The 7,728-nt window shown below is 47.0% G+C and overlaps 1 non-coding gene across 1 annotated transcript; it reads left to right on the top strand.

Moving 5' to 3' along the window:
- Nucleotides 1-1,508: 1,508 nt before the first annotated feature.
- On the top strand, nt 1,509-1,729 carry LOC120362483 (small nucleolar RNA U3). The gene has a single exon (XR_005578378.2). It is a non-coding gene; the product is annotated as a small nucleolar RNA U3 (small nucleolar RNA).
- Nucleotides 1,730-7,728: the final 5,999 nt, after the last annotated feature.

Raw genomic sequence — 7,728 nt, 5'->3', positions numbered from 1 at the left:
AGCCCAGGGCACCAGTGGGTCTTGTCGCTGGAGTGGGAGGAGCAGCACATGGGTTTGAAATCTACAAACTCCAAGGGGCGTGGCCATGTGTTCTTTCCTGATTAGAGTGCGGCCGGACAACAGGGTGGAATGCCTAGAACCCTGACTCTCTTTGGTTGGGCTCTGCTGGAAACAGGCTCTGAGATTGGAATTTGAGTACAAGTGGTTAATCCGAACGTCATTCCTAGAAGCACCGAGAAAGGAGTGGGGAAGAGAGACGGGAAGGGAAGGAAGCCAGGCCAGGCAAAGTTGATGAGCAGGTCACTGTTGTGGACATCTGGGTTCATGGACATCTGTGGGGACATCAGGGGGTTCCAGCCTGTGGGAACCTCTGGGCGATGGTGCCAAATGCATCTCAAGGTTTTTCTGCCTAAAGGGTGAGAAAGCTGCTGAGTTTATCTAAGGAGCCCTAGTTATCGTTGGCTGAGGGCTGTTCCCAGGGCCAGTTCACCTAGCACAGCCCTGAAGCCAGAGAAAGCCTTCAGGCAGTGTCAGGTGCTATGGCAGAGAGTGCTGGGGAGTGGTGAGGAGTGAAGAAATGAAAGCAAGGCCCTGATGCTATCTGCTCAGGGATGACACCAAGAAATCAGGATTGTGTGGTCTTCAAAGAGCCAGGATCTGATAAGAACCTGATGTCTCTTAGTGGCATAGCCATTCTTTGGAGAAAAGCAGCTATGAGCACCTGTAACCCTACTGAAGCTGTGGTCCTTGTGGCTCAGCCCAGCAGTGCCACAGTATTTTTTTTAAGTGCGGCATGGCCAAGTGCAGTGGTTCACACCTGTAATCCCAGCATTTGGGAGGCTAAGGCAGGTGGATCACTTGAGGTCAGGAGTTCGAGACCAGCCTGGCCAACATGGTGAAACACTGTCTCTACTAAAAATACAAAAATTAACTGAGCCTGGTGATATGTGCCTGTAGTCCCAGCTACTCGAGAGGCTCAGGCAGGAGAATCGCTTGAACTGGGGAGACAGAGGCTGAATCTGGGAGGCAGAGGCTACAGTGAGCCAAGATCGGACCACTGCACTCCAGCCTGGGCAACAGAGTGAAACTCTGTCTCAAAAATGAAATAAAATAAAAGGAATCTTCTCTCTCTCTCTCTCTCTTTTTGAGGAATGTCGAAGGAATCCAATTCACAATCCTGGGCAATCCTCTTATTATTCCATTTTCTCTCCTCCCTGCAATCCCTGGAGGGTCGAAGAGGGCAAACCCAACAAACCCTCTCTCCCACTGCCTCTTTGGCTCTATGGCCTCTCCCTTCTGCCTTTTGCCAACTCTTGCTTCTGGAGATTGATGTAGCCCTTTTCCCACATCCTCCTCTCCGGTCTGGTCTGTGTCCTCCTCAGGCCATTCTCTGATTCTGCATCACCAAGTCCTGCCCCCAGTCTATTGAGATAGACCTGGCAGTGGGGCAGTGGTCCATGGATTTGCTTGGCTTCACTCCATGGCTCCAAAGCTGTCCATAGAGACTATAGTCTCAGTGACCGGTTCCCGAGTTCATTACTAGAGAAGTTTCTCTGAACGTGTAGAGCACTGGGAACCACGAGGAGGAGGTGAGCATTCTCTCCTGAGCATGAGGTGGCTTTAGGTATTGCTTCATGGCAATTTAGCAACTGCCATATGCCATTGAAGATAGTTCTTCTCTTCCTCTGGAAGGGGAAGAGGAAGAGGATGAGGACACAGTCTGAGTGGTTCCCATTTATGTTAATTTTTTAAAAAGTTGTCAGTGGCTCCTCATTGCCTGTTAAACTAAGTACCAAGTCTTGAGCCTGCCTGCGACCCTGTACAAAATGGTTCCGTATGTTCCTTCCACCCTGGCTTCTCCCATACTTGGCCATCGCTGAGTGCTCACTGCATGCTAGCTGTCTGTACTGAGGGAGAAATGGATTATTAGTCCTCATTTCACCAAAGAGGAAACCAAAGCTCGGAGAGGTTGAGTTACTTGCCCAAGATCACGCAGCTGGTAAATGGCAGAGCCCATGTACTTTCCACCATTCCAAGCTTCACGTTTTTCTTTCCTATTCCCCTTCCCTTTCTACTCACAGAGCATTACAAGTCCTCTTATTGGTTCCCAAATATGCACAGGGGAGAATTTTAAAAGTAGATGGGTATTCTGGGGTTCTCCTTTCACCTGGATGTCATTCTCTTTCTTGGATGAATAAATGCTGGAGTGCCTCCCTGAGACTGAGGTGAGCTGAGTATCCATGACCTGTAGGGTCCATTTTCTCCCTGTCCTCTCACAGAGCAGCTCTTTAAAACAAAACAAAACAAAACAAAACAAGGAATCTGAATGGATCGTTCCCCTCTAGAGCGCTGCTTCTGTCCCCAGCTCTTGGTCCTCACACAGATCCGGAGATTCTGGCTGGCTCCTGTAGAACGCTCAGCAAACACACCATACATGTTGGTGTCACGCATCCTCCATCTCTGGTAGACATTACTAGTTGATCATAGGATTCTGCTAGCGAGCTGGCAACTATTCTTTTGCTGCTCCCCCGCCTTTTTTTTAGTCGGAGTTTTGCTTTTTCACCCAGGCTGGAGTGCAGTGGCACAATCTCGGCTCACTGCAACCTCTGCCTCCCAGGTTCAAGCGATTCTCCTGCCTCAGGCTTCTGAGTAGCTGAGACTACAGGCGCCCACCACCACGCCCAGCTAATTTTTTTTTTTTTTTTTTTTCTAGTAGAGACGGAGTTTCACCATATTTGCCAGGCTGGTCTCGAACTCTTGACCTTGTAATCCGCCTGCCTCAGCCTCCCAAAGTGCTGGGATTACAGGCATGAGCCACCACACCCAGCCTTTTGCCACTCTTTATAGGGATTATCTTAGTCCATTTTATGCTGCTCTAACAGGATGCCACAGACTAGGTAATTTATAATAAACAGAAATTGTAATCCCAGCTACTCAGGAGGCTGAGGCAGGAGAATTGCCTGAACCCAGGAGGCGGAGGTTGCGGTGAGCCGAGATCGCGCCATTGCACTCCAGCCTGGGTAACAAGAGCAAAACTCCGTCTCAAAAAAATAAAATAAAATAAAATAAAAATAAACAGAAATTTATTTGGCTCATGGTTCTGGAGTCTAGGAAGTCCGAAAGCATGGTGCCAGCATCTGGTGAGACCTTCTGGACTGTGCATCCCATAGTGCGGGCAGAAGAAAGAGAAAGAAGGGGCTGAACTGATTTTAACAAACCACTCCCATGATAATGACATTAATCTATCCATGCGGTCAGAATACTCATGGCCTAATCACTTCTCATTAGGCCTCCCCTCCCAACGCTTTTGCACTGGTTTTAAGTTTCCAACACATGAACTTTGGCAGAAACATTGAAACCACAGCAGGGATCAAAGAGAAGTCCTCACCTGAAGGAATGTTGAAGGTACTGCAGGCCCTTCAGTTACTGATGAGAAGACTGTAGCCCAGAAAGAGGAAGTGACTGTTTTCAAAGTCATCAAACTGGTTGGTGATTGTCATCAGCTTAGTCTCTCCTCTCTCCTCTGCAGCCCAGCCCTGTGAAATGTCCTCATTGTTGCTGGCTGTAATAATAAACTTCCCAACCTGAGATTGCACTTCTGAACTAGGAAGTCTGGCCAGCTGTTGAGCTGCACATTCCTACCTTGAGAAATTCTTATCAAGGAGCCCTCGGTGACAGGCACTGTGGATTATGGAGGACTTTGCTTCCCTTCTTCCTTCCTGTGGCAGTCTCAAGTGGGGTTGTCTCCTCTTCACGAGGTCATCCAACAATAAGAGAAAGGGCGAGAAGCCAGGCTCCCGTTGATAAATGAGTGGCTCTAGGGCTTCCTGAAAATTCCATTTACCTAGGACAGTGGCACTCAGCTGGAGGTGATTTTGGACCCCCATCCAGGGGACAGCGGGCAATGTCTGTAGCAGTTTTTGGTTGTCATTCTGGGGTGGGGGGTGGGTAGCTAACTGGCATTAGTGAGGATAAATCAGGGGTGTGCTACCTCCAAGAGTGCACTGCAAAGCCCCCACACTACAGAGGTGCCTGGCCCAGAACACCCGCAGCGCGGAGGTGGAGGAACATCCTCGCAGGTGATGATGTGGGGCTCCCAGTCCCCTGCCATTGTTCAGTCTGTTCCCCCAGTCCTTCCCTCCACCATCATAATTTATTCAAATTGGTATTTTATTTTATTTTTATTTTTTTGAGACAGTCTTGCTCTGTCACCAGGCTGGAGTGCAGTGGCTCGATCTTGGTTCACTGCAAACTCTGCCTCCCGGGTTCAAGTGATTCCCCTGCCTCAGCTCCCCTCCACCACCCCAAACAATAGCTGGGACTATAGGAGCCTGCCACCACGCCCGGCTAATTGTTTGCATTTTAGTAGAGATGGAGTTTCATCATGTTGGCCAGGATGGTCTCGATCTCCTGACCTCGTGATCCACCCACCTCGGCCTCCCAAAATGCTGGGATTACAGGCATGAGCTACCACCCCTGGCCAGCTTATTCAAATCTTTCCCAGTGTTCAAGGTCTGTCCTGAATCCAGCCTATTCGAGGGAGCTCCCCTAGTGAATTACCAAGCGGCCATAACTGCTCCTCCTCTGGTCTGCAAGGCCCTTGTAGAACATGTCTCAGGCAGCCTTGTCCTGATCACGGGTGTATTGCCCCAACTCCCACTGCTTCTAATTCTTTGAGCAGTGCAATGGAAAAAGGCTTACATGAACTTTGGAGCTGGGCATAACTGTGCCCAGACTGTGCCTATGATAGGTGACCTCAGAAAGGTAACATAGAGGACCACACTGAACTTTATCCCTATAGTAACAGCTAACATTTATGGAGCACGCCCTTTGAGTGTGTGGTGCTATCCTACGTGCTTTTCATGTGCTAACTCACTTCACCCTCATGACAACCCTGTGAGTAAGTGCTATTACCATTCTGTTTCATGGATGAAGGAAATAAGGCACAACGCTAATCTCAAAGGGTGTGAGATCTAAGGGTGCTGCGTTGGGTGATCAGTGGACAAACCTTGCCCAGTTTCTGCTTGGCTCTGCAGCCTAGAGAGTGCCGGTGTTTCTTTCTGAGCTTTCTACGTCATTCATATTATACTCTCCATGCAATTTTATATATCTTGCCTTCTTATTGCTTAGCATTACTCAGCAGTGTATTTTCCATGTCGTTAAAAGTGTACATGTTTCCTCGCTCTACACCTCCCCTCTCTTTTCTTCGTGGACAATTCAGTCCTAAAGCCATTGGGTGGATCAGAGCAAGGTGGGTGTCAGAGGTGGGGATGGGCTTGGTGGCTCAGAGCATGTGTGGGAGCCCAGGGCAGGTGAGGAGATGCAGGGGGCTGAGGGATGAGGAATGTCTGCACAGGGCAGGAGGGTGTGTCCTCACAAGGGCCAGTGAGGAGGGTGTCCATGTGGGCAGGGGGCTGCCAGTAAGGGGTGTCAGAGCTCTAGCTGGAGGAGGTGGGGGTAGACGGGAGATTGGTTACATGCAGGAGCATCAATCAAATAAACAGGTTAATGGTAAGGGAAACCAGGTTTCTTACTGTCAGAGAAAGGGGGAACTGAAATGAACTTGTTGGATATGAATTGGAGGTACTGATTTGAACTCACAGCTTTCAATAGAGATAAATAAACTTAGATTTAAAAAATCTTAATATATAATATATATTATAAATGAAGAGGGTATTTATAAATATAGGAAACAAATTCTGTAAATATATATATTTATAAAAATATATATATATAAACAGGAGAATTGTTATGTTCACGTATATTTACAAAAAATATATGCACATACAATATATGTTGAACATACTATATATATTTTTGTAAACACATATGAACATACCAGGGCTTCTTGGAGAAATAGCCAATTTCAAGTCCAGGGCAGACAAAGTACAAAGTGATCACGGAGCATCTCACGCCAGAAAGCAGGAAAGAGCTCAATGAGTGATGAGGACGTGTCAAAAGACACAGAAGCCAACTTGAATGGCTCCCACTTGCTTATCTGGGACAATCTGAGCATGAAAATCATGGTCATAAAGGATTATAATGCATGAAATAAAGTAGGAAACCACAAAACCAGACTAATGTAATAAATACGTATTTTGAAAGTTTGAGAAGGAATGAAATAGTTAAATAGTTTCAAATAAATTCCCAACAGGGCCAGGTGGCTTATACCTGTAATCTCAGAATTTTGGGAGGCCAAGGTGGGTGGATTGCTTGAGCTCAGGAGTTCCAGACCAGCCTGAGCAATATGGCAAGACTCCAACTCTTAAGAAAAAAAAAAAAAAATCTGTGTGGTAGTGCGTGCCTGTAGCCTCAGCTACTTGGGAGGCTGGCGTGGGAGGATTGCTTGAGCCCAGGAGGTCCAGCTTGCAGTGAGCCATGTTCATACAAGACACTCCAGTCTGGGCGACAGAATGAGACCCTGTTTAAAAAAAATAAAATAGGCTGGATGCGGTGGCTCATGTCAGTATTCCTAGCACTTTGGGAGGCTGAGGTGGGCAGATCATGAGGTCAGGAGATTGAGACCACCCTGGCCAACATGGCGAAACCCCATGTCTACTAAAAATACAAAAAATTAGCTGGGCATGCGCCTGTAGTCCCACCTACTCAGGAGGCTGAGGCAGGAGAATCCCTTGAACCTGAGAGGTGGAGATTACATGAGCCGAGATCGAGCCACTGCTCTCCAGCCTGGTGACAGAGTTAGACTCCAAATAATAATAATAAAATGAAAACAAACTCTCCATAAAATACTTACTAATTACAAAGGGGAACAAGAAACTTTACAACACAGACGCCACCCTAATCAAGTGATCAAAGTGACACTCATCAAAAAAGGGACAAATTGAAATCTTGAGCCACCCGAGAGGATGCAACAAGATGACAGATGACAGGACCACTTCTGTGATGTTCCTAGGAAAGATAAATGACCAAAATTGAATTACATCAGACAGAGCTGCATGGGAGGACATCCTACAAAGTAACTGCCCTCTCCTCTCGGAACTCGCAAAGCCATTGTCTTAGGGAGGTCTGGGGAACTCCATACTGAAGGAGACTAAAGCACTCTGATAACCAAACGCAACACGTGATTCTGCAGTGGATTCTTTTGCTGTGAAAGATATATTGGAACAGTTGGCAGAACTTGCGTGGGACCTGAGGATTAAATGGCAGCAATTTATCACTGTCGATTTCCCAATTTTGATGGTTGAACTGTAGTTTGTAGGAGAGGATCCTAGCTTATAGGAAACACACACAAAAATAACAGGGATGATGGCACATTCTGTTGGCAGCTTTCTCCCAATGGTTCAAAAGATAGGAAATGGCTAGACTAGACGCAGTGGCTCATATGTGTAATCCCAACGCTTTGGGAGGCTGAGGCGGGAGGACTGATTGAGCCAGGAGTTCAAGAGCAGCCTGGTAATATAGTGAGACCCCTGTCTCTACAGTTTTTTTTTTTTTTTTTAATTAACCAGGTGTAGTGGTGTATGGGCCTGTAGTCCCAGTAACTTGGGAGGCTGAAGTGGCAGGATTGCTTGAGTCATGAAGGGTGAGGCTGCAGAGAGCCATGATCACACCACTGCCCTCCAGCCTGGATGGCAGAATGAGACCCTGTCTCAAAAAAAAAAAAAAAAAAAAAAAAAAAAAAAAAAAAAAAAAAAAGAAGCAAGATCCTGTCTCAAGAAGAAGAAGAAGAAAAAGAAGTAAGAGGAGGAGGAGAAAGGAAATACTTCA

The sequence above is a fragment of the Saimiri boliviensis genome, chromosome 15 (genome assembly GCF_048565385.1).
Source record: "Saimiri boliviensis isolate mSaiBol1 chromosome 15, mSaiBol1.pri, whole genome shotgun sequence".
NCBI classification, from domain to species: domain Eukaryota; kingdom Metazoa; phylum Chordata; class Mammalia; order Primates; family Cebidae; genus Saimiri; species Saimiri boliviensis.
This window is presented reverse-complemented; position numbering and strand designations above follow the sequence as displayed.